This window comes from Elephantulus edwardii, unplaced genomic scaffold (assembly GCF_000299155.1).
Source record: "Elephantulus edwardii isolate Elephantulus edwardi_28Jun2011 unplaced genomic scaffold, EleEdw1.0 scaffold00433, whole genome shotgun sequence".
Taxonomy (NCBI): domain Eukaryota; kingdom Metazoa; phylum Chordata; class Mammalia; order Macroscelidea; family Macroscelididae; genus Elephantulus; species Elephantulus edwardii.
In genome coordinates, this window is record NW_006400183.1 from 148,284 (window position 1) to 160,096 (window position 11,813).

Here is an 11,813-nt window from a genome sequence, read left to right on the forward strand (position 1 = left end):
TGTTCTGGGATTCCCATTCTTCTCAGAGTCAGCCATAGTTTGTTATGATCCACACAGTCAAATGTCTTTGCATAGTCAATGAAACACAGATAGACATTCCTCTCCCTGCTTTCAGCCCAGATCCATCTAACATTAGCTACAATATTCCTAGTACCACGACCCCTTCCAAACCCAGCCTGGACTTCTGGCAGTTCTCTGCTGATGTGTTGTTCCCATTGTTTTTGGATAAGATTAGCAGATTGGATAAAAACAAACAAACAAAAACACAAGCAAACACAACACCAAAACAAAAACCAAACCCAAATTCTGTCAATATGCTGTCTACAAGAGACACACCTGAAAAGTGAAGATAAAGAAAGACTAAAAATAAAAGAGTGGGAAAAAAATATACCAAGCAAATGGCAACCAGAAAAAAAGCCGGAGTAGTGATATTAATCTCTGGTGAAATAAATTTCAAAGCAAAAGTCATCACAAAGGACAAGGAAGGTCACTACATTGTGCTTAAAGGGTCAATAGAATAAGAGGACATAACAGTAGTAAATATCTGTGCACCAAATGATAGAGCTGCAAAATATATAAAACAAACATTAACAAAACTGAAAAAGGAAATAGACAACACCACTATAATAGTTGGAAGCTTCAATAAACCACTCTCAAGAAAAGCTAGAACTACTAGAAAGATGCTGAAGAGTTAAAGCACACAATAAACCAACTTGATCTTATAGATATTTATAGGCTAATGCACTCAAAAAGCACTTTATACCTTCTTCTCCAATGTGCATGGAATGTTCTCTAGATCACATTTTAGGTCACAAGGCAAACATCAGTAAGTTCAAAAACATAGAAATAATATAAAGCATCCTCTCAGACCACAATGCTACAAAATTAGAAATAAATAATAAGAGGATAAAAGAGAAAAAGCCATATATTTGGAAGCTGCACAACACCTTACTTGAACACGAGTGGGTACTAGAATAAGTAAAATATGAAATGAAAAAGTTTCTTGAAACACATGGCAATGAAAACACCACTTACCAAAACCTCTGGGAAATAGACAAAACATTAATCAGAGGTCAGTTTATAGCAATAAGCAAACCACAGTGGAAGGCAGGATAAAACGAGCATTGATTTTCTAGCCCAATATCGCCACAAATTGAAAAAGAAAAGCAAGAAAATCTGACACCCTCTAAAAAACCTGAAATTATGAAAATTAGAGCAGAAATAAATGAAAGAGAAAACAGAAAGACAACTGAAACCACCACCAATTCTAGGTGTTGGTTCTTTGAACATGTCAATAAAATCAACAAATCACTAGCAAAACTAACAAAGGAAAAGACATAAATAATCCGAAAAAAAGATAAAATGGGCAATATCACAACAGAATCAGCTAAAATAAAAAGGTTAACAATGGAGTATTATGTAAGGCAATAATCAAACAAATGGAAATGGACAAATACTGAGAAATTCACAACCTTCACAAACCAAAACTGAACACCTGAACAGACCTATTACAAAGGAAGAAATTGAAAAGTTAATAAAACAACTTCCAGTAAAAAAAAAAGGCGTGTACCAGATGGTTTTACAAGTGAATTTTATCAATCATTCAGAGAAGAACTGCCACCAATTCTACATAAACTATTTCAGAAAACAGAAAAAAGATAGAATTCTCCCAGGCTCATTCTATGAAGCAAACATATCCTTGATACAAAAGCCAGGTAAAGATGCCACCAAAATAGAAAACTATAGGCCAATATCTTTTATGAACATCAATGCAAAAATCCTGAATAAAACCCTGGCCAATAGAATTCAATGATACATCAAAAAAATAATTCACCATGACCAAGTGGGATTCATAACAGGTATTCAAGGATGGTTCAACATAAAAACAATCAGTGTAATTTATCACATTAACAAAGCACAGAACAAGAACCACAGGATTCTATTAATTGATGCAGGAAAGGCTTTTGATAAAATCCAACACCCTTTCCTGATTAAAACACTCAGCAAAATAGGAATAGAGAGGAATTTCCACAACATAGTAAAAAGTATATATGCACACTTGAGAGCCAACATTGTTCTCAATGGAGAAAGATTAAAAGCATTCCCTTTGAGAACAAGAACTAGGCAAGAATGCCCACTATCACCTCTCCTATTCAATATTGTATTGGAAGTCTTAGTGATAACAATAAGACAAGGGAAAGAAATAAGAGCTATCTGAATTGGCAAAGAGGAAGTAAAATTATCTCTATATGCAGATGATACGATAGTCTACTTAGAAAACCCTAAAGACTCAGCAAGAAAACTACTGGACATAGGTGACCAATTCAGCAAATTGTCAGGAAGTCAATGAGATTTCTCTACAGTGACAAAGAGAATACAGAACTGGTGCTAAGAAAAACAATAGCTATCACAATAGCTAATCACAAGATTAAATACTTGGGAGTAAATCTAACTAGAAACACAAAGGATCTATTCAAAGAAAATTACAAAACATTACAAGAAACAAAAAGAGAAATGGACGAATATACCTTGCTCTTGTATAGCAAGACCCAATATTATGAAAATGACAGTACTACCAAAGGCAATTTACATGTTCAATGCAATCCCAGTACAAACACCAATTCCATTCTTCAATGAGATGGAAAAGTCAATCTCCATTTTCATTTAGAATGTAAAGAGGCCCAGAATAAGCAAAGCACTCCTTAAAAAGAGAAACAAGGTAGGAGGCATCTCACTCCCTGATTTCGTAGCCTACTACATTGCCGTGGTGGTTAAGGCAGGGTGATACTGGTATAATAGCAGAAACATAGATGAATGGAACAAAATTGAGAACCCAGAAATCAGCCCATCTACCTGTGGTTAATTGATTTTTGACAAGGAGATGAAATCAGTCAAATGGAGAAATGACAGCCTTTTTAACAAATGGTGTAGGCAAAATTGGAAAACTGCCTAAAACTCAAGTAAGACTAACGTCACACCATATACAAAAACCAACTCAAAGTGGATCAAGGACGTAGGACTAACACCAAGGACTATAAACTTCATCAGAGAAAAGGTATAAAGGTCCCTCAGAAGACAGACCTGGCAATCTGGTTTCAAAAGGTGACAGTCTTGGCTTCCACTCCTTATTTCCCTTCAGGGAGGAGGCCTGTCCCTTTGGGGATGTAACTTTCTAATAAATCTATCATTACTATTTTACCCTAAAAAAAAAAAAAAACCCAAACAAAACAGTTTTGAAAATCCTGCACATATGTGGCCATATTGGTTGGAAAGAAACTTGATGGCAAATTATTTGGGTGTGGAACCACTTTCAGAAGCCCCTCCAGCCTTTGCTTGTTTAAAGAAGTAATTTTGGAGTGTTTTAACAAGGCACTGGACAGTTGCTTGTTTGGTGACCTCTTTCTCAACACCAGCCTTCGTCCTAACGAAAGGCAGTAAACTCAAATGTTAACACTTTAAGGCTGGGTTCTCCACCCTCCCCAATCGTTTTATGTTTATCTCCTAAGTAAGGTGAAGAAGAGACTAAAGAACACCTTCTTAACGCCTCAAATTGAGGAAGGCAGAATAGAAAATGAGGGATTTGTTTCCCTGTGTGGTCCTCTTGTGAAACACAGGAACCAGAGGTCATTTCCTTACCTCTCCGGCAAGGATTGAATCTTGGAATATGAATCATAAAACCGTTTCGTAAGCCCTGACTTTAACGTCTCCTACTTTCTCAAGTGGAGTAAAATCTGACAATGCTTAGAAGAGTTTCTGGACTGAGAATTTTTGTTTTGTCATTCAGTGCACAACGGTGCTATCTCCTAACGGCTGAGAATATTGTTAACGAATTAATTAGTAAATATTGTCTAGTGACAATCCTTTCATTTCACTTTTAGAATACTCAATTATGATTCAAGATAACTGCAATCTAGTAGGATATAAGAATACGAAAACGATCTGTCTCACTCAGAGAACTTGTTTCCGGCGCAAGTAAACACTTGACTGGTCTCCACTCAGGCCTAATCTGTGCTTCTTCATCCATTCTCAGCTACATACTGACTTTATTCGTGTAAATTTTCTAAACAACTATGTGATTACATATACCCTGTGTATATGTATGTGTGGTGTGAAACTTGAAAGAAGTCGACATTTCTGAAGTTCCTTTACATAAACTGCCTTTATTTAAAAAAATACGTGTACAGAAATCCTAATTAACAAGACAGCTCCTCACCTAATCGAGTACTATTTGTTCACAAAAGAAGTCATGCCTACCAAGTCTCTGGCTCTGTGGCTTAGTCGGCTAAAGCGCCTGTCTCGTAAACAGGAGATCCTGGGTTCGAGTCCCAGCAGGGCCTTTCACTACAGTTTTAAAATTAGTTCTTTACAGAAAAGATCAGAATGTGTGTCATTTTACATTCTGGAATTACCTAAAATTACAAAGTGCTTGGTGCCGTGATTTCTCCAGATTCTGGGTATTTCACTTAAGAAACTCAGACTCTGTACTAGTGAAGTATTACACAAATATATTAAGATTCGGTTGTCTTTGGAGAATCAATTATAGTCTGACAATTTGTAAAGTAAAATGGGAAAATCTTAAATGTAAAACATTAAAAAGATATGCTTCTTACTCCTCAACTCTCAACATTGTTTCTTAAAATATAAGTGGAGTTACAACCAGAGAAAGTCACCTAGCCCAGACACTATTCCTTCATGGTATCCAAAATCTTCTTAAATAAAGTTTTTTCATAGTTAAAAAAAAAAAAAGTGTGTGTGTGTGTGGGGGGGGAATGGTTACCGTTTCTCGAACACCGTGTTGTGGAATTTTGTATTGACTCAGATACTTTTGATCCCAAGAATCTTGTTGGAGAATCCATCGTTATGCATATTTTACAGATGAGGAAACTGAAAATTTTATGCACATTTAGATATAAGGACACGGAAAATGCTCTGTTTCTTCACTCCCCACCTCCTGTCCCAAATTTGAAATTTTCCGTTTCCTCAATCTTAAAAGTATACAGAATAATAATTTTGAGAGTGAGATATCACTAGCTGTGCCGTTAGGGCAAGACAATCCTCTTCAGAATTCCATAGCTTTGAAAATTCCTAGCTGTATAAATTGCACAGCTAGTAAATATTCAAGCTAGAACTTAAAAGAAATATTTTTCACTTAAAAGACCTGGTTGTAAGTACAAAATAATCTTACTTCTAAAGACAAACACTATCCATTAAGGTTTAGAACCCGCAATTGTTAAAATTGTGTGGCGCGTTAACTCAATCGACTATGTGATGAAAACTTTGATCCATGAGCTAGAGCCCCCCAAAAAAGCATAGACTATTTTGTATATATTTTCAGAGAGTTCACTGACTTTTTCAGTGCCTTGGATGTCCATGAACCATAGGAAGAAAGTATTGATTTTTGTAGATCATTAAAGAGTAAGTCACAAATGAATGTCAACTTCAGGATCGTGCTTTGCTTCATGTTTGTCATAAATATCAGTGCTTCTCTAGCAAAAATATTACAAGTAAATGGCTTTAACAATTAAAAATGTATTATTGTTTTTGTTGTTAAGTGTCACTGAGTCTACAATGACTCACAGTGATGCCTTGAACAACAGATTGAAGTATTTTACCATCTTTGCCTCTAAGGAGCTTCCTGGTTGCTCTTCTTTCAAAAGAGATTTGTTTGTTCCTTTGACAGTCCCATAGTATAGTCACATTTCAAAGGTGTTAATTCTTCTTCAGTCTTCTTTATTAATTATCCCACTTTCAGATGCCAATGAACAATCAAAAATACAATGATCTGGATCAGGCTGGAAATCTTATTTCAGGACACTGGTTCTAGGTAAAGGCTTTCTCTGTCTATTTCCTCCCCGCCCCCAGCTTTTATTCTGTTCTTTGGTAATCTTCATGTGGTGTAGTACCTATCTCCCACTGTCTGTGTTTGCTTATTTCTGTGCCAAATTTACTCTTTTATATCTAGAAAATGATTGGTTTAAAACAAGTCTCTGGAAAATCTAGCAATAAAAAAAGACAAAAGACACAACTAAAGCAAATAAAGAATGAAATGGTGATGTCACAACAGAATAAGTTGAAATAAAGAGGATAATAGCCAAATACTATGAAGAATTATACTTTAACAAATTTGAAAACCAAAGAGGATGGGTATATATTTAGAAACTCTCCTTACCTAAATGAACAGGTAGAAAAAAATTGATCAGACCTATCATAAAAGAAGAAACTGAATAGGTCATAAAAAACCCTCAACAGAAAAAAGTCCTCCTGGACCAGACAGTGAATTCTAGAGAGATTCAGAAAATAACTGATATCAAGTGAATGCGAACTATTTCAAGACATAGAAAAAGATAGAATATTTCCAAAATTCATTCTCTATGAAGCAAGCTTAACCTAGATACCAATTCTAGTCAAAGGCATGACTCAAATAGAAAATTATAGACCAATTCCCTCATAATGCAAAAATTCTCCAAAAATTCTAGCCAATGGAATCTAAAATCTGTGGGGGAAAAAAAAGTATCATGATCAAGTGAGATATTTACCAGGTAGATAAGGGAGGGGGGGGGCAACATTAGAAAACCAATCAGTGTCATCTACTACACCAATAATAGAAAAGGAAAATAATCACATGATAACCTCAATCTTTGCAGAAAAAGTATTTGGCAATATTCAACAGCCTTTTCTAATGGAAAAGAACACTCAACAATATAGGAAAAGAGAGAGAATTTCTTAACATAATTATATGTATAAAACCAATGACCAACATTATGATCAAAGATTAAACATTGAAGGTATTTCCCTTGACAATGAGATCTAGGCAAAGATGCCCTATATCATCGCTCTAATATTGTATTGGAAGCCCTAGCCAGAGCAATACTGCAAGAAAAGGAAATAAAAGTCATCCAAATTGGCAAAGGGGAATTTAAACTAACTCTATTTACAGATTATATTATATCTTCTCTCCATACCTATTTAATCTGTATGCGCAGATAATTTTTTAGAAAAGTAGGCCTCTATGAAGAAGAATGTGGCATCAGGATTGGAGGGAGACTCAACAATAACTTGCATTATGCAGATGACACAACCTTACTTGTTTAAATGAGGAAGACTTGTGGCACTTTTTGCCGAGGTCAAGAAATGCAGCCTTCAATTTGGATTACATCTCAATGCCATGAAACAAAGATTCTTACCAGTAGTCTGATAGGCAATAAATATCATGGTGGATGGAGAACAGATTGAAACTGTCAAAAACATCATCTTACTTGGATCCACAATTAACATCCTTGGTACTAGCTGTCAGGAAATCAGGACCTGTACAAATGTAGACTACAAAACACTACTAGAAGAAGCCCAAGGAGTCCTACATAAATGAAAGAATATATCATGTTCATGGATAGGAAGAATTAACTACCAAAAGAAATTTACAGATATTAAATTCAATCTCAAAACAATTATGAGGTATCATTTCACCCCAATCATAATAGCAAAATTTAACAGAAAAATAAACAAAATGTTGGTGAGGTTGTGGAGAAACTGCAACACTTATTCACTGTTGGTGGAAGTGTAAAATGGCACTTTCTCAAAAAGTTGCAAATAGAGATACCATTTGACCTAGAAATTCCACTACTGGGAATATACCCCAAAGAGACCATAAATGACATCCAAGCAGATATATGCACACCCATGTTTATTGCAGCTCAGTTCACAATAGCAAGGAGTTGGAAACAACCTAAGTGCCCATCAACAAACGAATGGATAGAGAAGCTGTGGTATATTCACACAATGGAATACTATGCTGCATCAAAAACCAAGAAACTCATGCAATATTATTCAAAATGGGTGACCCTGGAGGACATTATGCTGAGTGAAGTATCTCAGTCACAAAAGGACAAATACTGCATGGTGCCACTGTTGTAAAACAGGACTGAAATCCAGGTTGGGAGGAGACTGAGAAAGATGGGTTCAATAATATATACTGCATTGAAACAGATGAGGGTGAAAACTGTTTAAAAGGGATATGTGATTAGATATTTTTGTCATGACAGGTGTCTAGAGCAAAGGCTGCATGGTGGCCTAGGGGAGGGTTTGTAAAACAATGAACCAATTTTTCTTTTACTTTTCCAAGAGGCTAGTGTACTAGGGGGGAGGGTTGGGAGGGGAGAAAAGTGCAACAATGAATGAATGGAAATCCAAAGTCTCTGTAAATTTTTACTGAAATTAATAAAAATGAAAAAATTCAATCTCAATATCTTGACGTAATTTTTCAGAGATGGAAAAAGTAATCATCAGTTTTGTAAGGAAAGGAAAGAGACTTTGGATGAGCAAAGTAGTACTGAAGAAGAAAATAAAAAGAGAAAGCCTTATATGTACTGATCTCAAAACTTATTACACAGTCACAGTAATCAAAACAGCTGGGTACTGTTACAGTATCAGAGTAATGGGATGCAATTGAGAGCTTAGAAATAATCTGTCCATAGATAGCAGCTGATATTTGAAGAAGAGATGAAGTGCATTATGTAAGGGAAAGACAACTTCTTTAACAGATGCTGCTGGCGAAACTGGCTTTTTGCTGAAAACTGAAACCAGATCCATACCTAACACCATATATAAAAAGCTAACACAAGTTATATCAAGGGCTCAGGTATAAAACCTAAAACTATCAAGATCATCAAAGAAAAATTGGGGTAAATTTAGTCCTACTCAATGGCATTAATATTGTTTGTATGTGTTATTGAGTCAGAACCGACTCATCGCTGACCGTTCAGCAGATTTTCAGAGCAGTAAATCACGCAGGAGATTACCCATCCTTCTATGGAGCAACTGATGGATTTAAACCATGTACCTTCAGGATTACAGGGCATCTTCTTACCCTTTGACCACTCTATGGTATTAATAATATATTAATAAATAGTCTATTTAATAAAACCGAATAATGCTCAGTTAGCAGAAGATAATAAACAAGATGACTGGAGCCTCCTAATGATGAGATCTTTATGTGCATCAAAAAACCTGTCAAAAAGATTTGTGAAATACTGCACAACATGGATAAATCTAGAACAAATTTTGCTTAATTGCATAAGTGAGTCACGAAAGATGATTATCATATAATATCATCATTATAAAGAGCTTAGAAAGGTTTACACACAAATGGAATCACTCTTGGATAGTTAACAGGGATGGGAAGAGAGAGAAGAAAGTAAAAAAGAAAAAATAAAAATTGGTAAGTTGGGCAAAGGGAAAGGTGTTGTAATTAGTTGCATTAATCAATCGCAATAATTTCCACTTTAGTCAGCTTGCCTCACTGTGGTGGTGTGCATGTTGCTGCGATGCTGGAAGCTATACCATTGGTATTTAAAATACTGGCAGGGCAATGCATAGAGAGCTAGCTCCAGAGGAGCTTTCAGACTAAGACTGTCTACAAAGCAGGACTGGACAGCCATTTCTAAAATAACAGACCCTCCAAAACACTATGAACAACTTTGGAATATTGCTAAGTTTATTAGTGCAAGATGAGCTCCTTAGGTTGGAAGACACTAAGAATGTGGTTAGAGTGGATTACTCAAAGTAGAGTGTATTTTAATGTTGCCGGTGAAGTAAACACTTCATTCAACAAGAACATACATTTGCTGATGTGAAAATCAGAAAAATGAGGAGAAATCACTATAAACATCCATTCATACTCATTACCATTGAGTGAGAACCAATTTATAGCTGACCTTCCAGTAAGCTTTCAGAGGATGTAATTACACAGGAAGAGATAGTCCATCTTTCTCTTGAGGAGCCACTGGTAGATTTTACTTTCCAGAGAGCTACTGCTTTTGAATCAGCAGCACAAGTTCTTCCTGACTAGACCATAACATCTCTGTATGTTGTGGTGGTGTTAACTACCAACAAGTAGAGTACAACTCATAGTGACTCTATGAACAGCTGACCCGAACATTGTCCTATTCTGTGCTATATACATTATCTCTGACACACTAGAGTCTATTGCTGAATTAATTGTGTCAATCCATCTTGTTGGAGTTCTTTATGTCTTAAATAGTCTTTTTTCATTTTTAGGGTCATAAACTTAAATTTTTGTTTAATCAAAATACCAACTTTTCTTTTGAACCTCATAACCTGAACCTTGCCCTATTCTTGCACTATCCTCATGTTCTTCATCATGCTGAAGCTGTCATCACTGTGTCAATCCATTTTTAAAACTTAATTTTAGTGAAGTTTACAGAGACTTAGGGTTTCCAGTTAGTCATTGTTGCACTTTTCTCCCTGTCTATCCCCTCCCCCCGTTCACTCTTCTCCTTCAAAGGTAAAAGAAAAACACTTTCATTGTTACATGCAATCCCTCTCCCCAAGTCTACTCTGCTGTGCAGCCTTCATTCTGGACTCTTGTCATGACAATAATACCCCATCATATATCCCTTTTAAACAGTTCCCTCCCTCATCTGTTTCAATGCAGTATACATCATTCCTCCCTTCCTTCTCTGTCTTCCCTCAACCCCAATGACAGTCCCATTTACAACAGTGGCCCTATGCAATATTGGACATTTTGTGACTGAGATATTTCATTCTGCATAATGTCCTCCAGGGTAACCCAGTTTGCATATTTCATGAGTTACTTGTTTTTCAATGCAGCATAGTATTTGATTGTGTGAATATACCAGAGCTTCTCTATCCATTCATTTGTTGATGGCACTTAGGTTGTTTCCAGCTCTTTGCTATTGCGAACAAAGTTGCAATAAACATGGTTGTGCTTGGGTGGAGGTTGTGGTTTCTTTAGGGTAAATTTTCAGTAGTGGAATTGCTGGATCAAATGGTATTTCTATTTGCAACTTTTTGAGAAAGTGCCTTACAGCCATCCATAGTGGTTGCTACATTTTACACTTTCACCAACAGTGAATAAGGTCTCCAGTTTCTCCACAACCTTGCCAGCATTTGAAGACAAAGATTCTCACCACTGATCCAGTTGAGAGCACCATGACGGATGGAGAAGAGATTGAGGTTGTTAGCAGTTACAGCTTTCTCGGCTCCATAATATCAACACTCTTGGCACCATCAGTCAGGAAATTGTTTGGTTTTGTTACGGTTTTTTTCAGCACTGAAGCATAAATTAACATTTCAGGCTTGGACTTTTAAAGATATTTATTTATTAAAATAAACATTAACGTATGAGAGAAGAAATTCAAGATTTTTTAAATTTATATCTTCATAGCATGCGGAAATTTGAAAAATCATAATTTTTTTAAAAAATCATAAATTTTTACAAAGAAATGGAAAAGTGCATATACAAGAACCATCTCTGAAGTTTGAACGTCCTTGAGCTTTAAATAATCTATCTACTCACTAGCTTTAGGAAGAGAAGAAAGGGGAATAAAGGTGAACAAAAATAGGAGGCAAAGAAAAGTGTAAGTATCTGACTAGAGTACATCTACAAATAAACAGATTGTAACTGAAAATGGAAAGGAGTGAACTCACTTCTTTGTACACACAAAGCAAACAAGGTACCACTGAACTACAGCAAATAACATCACTATCAGTAAGCAGGGCGAAGGGAAAGGAAGAAGAAGCGCTGTTCTCTGAACACTCTTCAACGGCTAGATCTTCAAGCTTTTGAATGCTGTCTGGTTTTTTGGTCGTGTCTGTATCTCATTTGCTTTCGTAAGAGAGACTAGACAAATCGCTTCTCCACGAAAAGTGGCCACGCACCCCCAGACCTTGATTGGAGGCAGAGAACACAACACTGTTCTTCTGCCTGTACCGGGGCCCTGGCTGGTTTCCCTATTGCATTCCACCTATCAAGCTGTAGGTTAATTCTATACTGT

The 11,813-nt window shown here is 36.1% G+C and overlaps 1 non-coding gene across 1 annotated transcript; it reads left to right on the plus strand.

The window, feature by feature from the left end:
- Window positions 1-4,263: 4,263 nt before the first annotated feature.
- Window positions 4,264-4,337, plus strand: TRNAT-CGU. The gene has a single exon. It is a non-coding gene; the product is annotated as a tRNA-Thr (tRNA).
- Window positions 4,338-11,813: the final 7,476 nt, after the last annotated feature.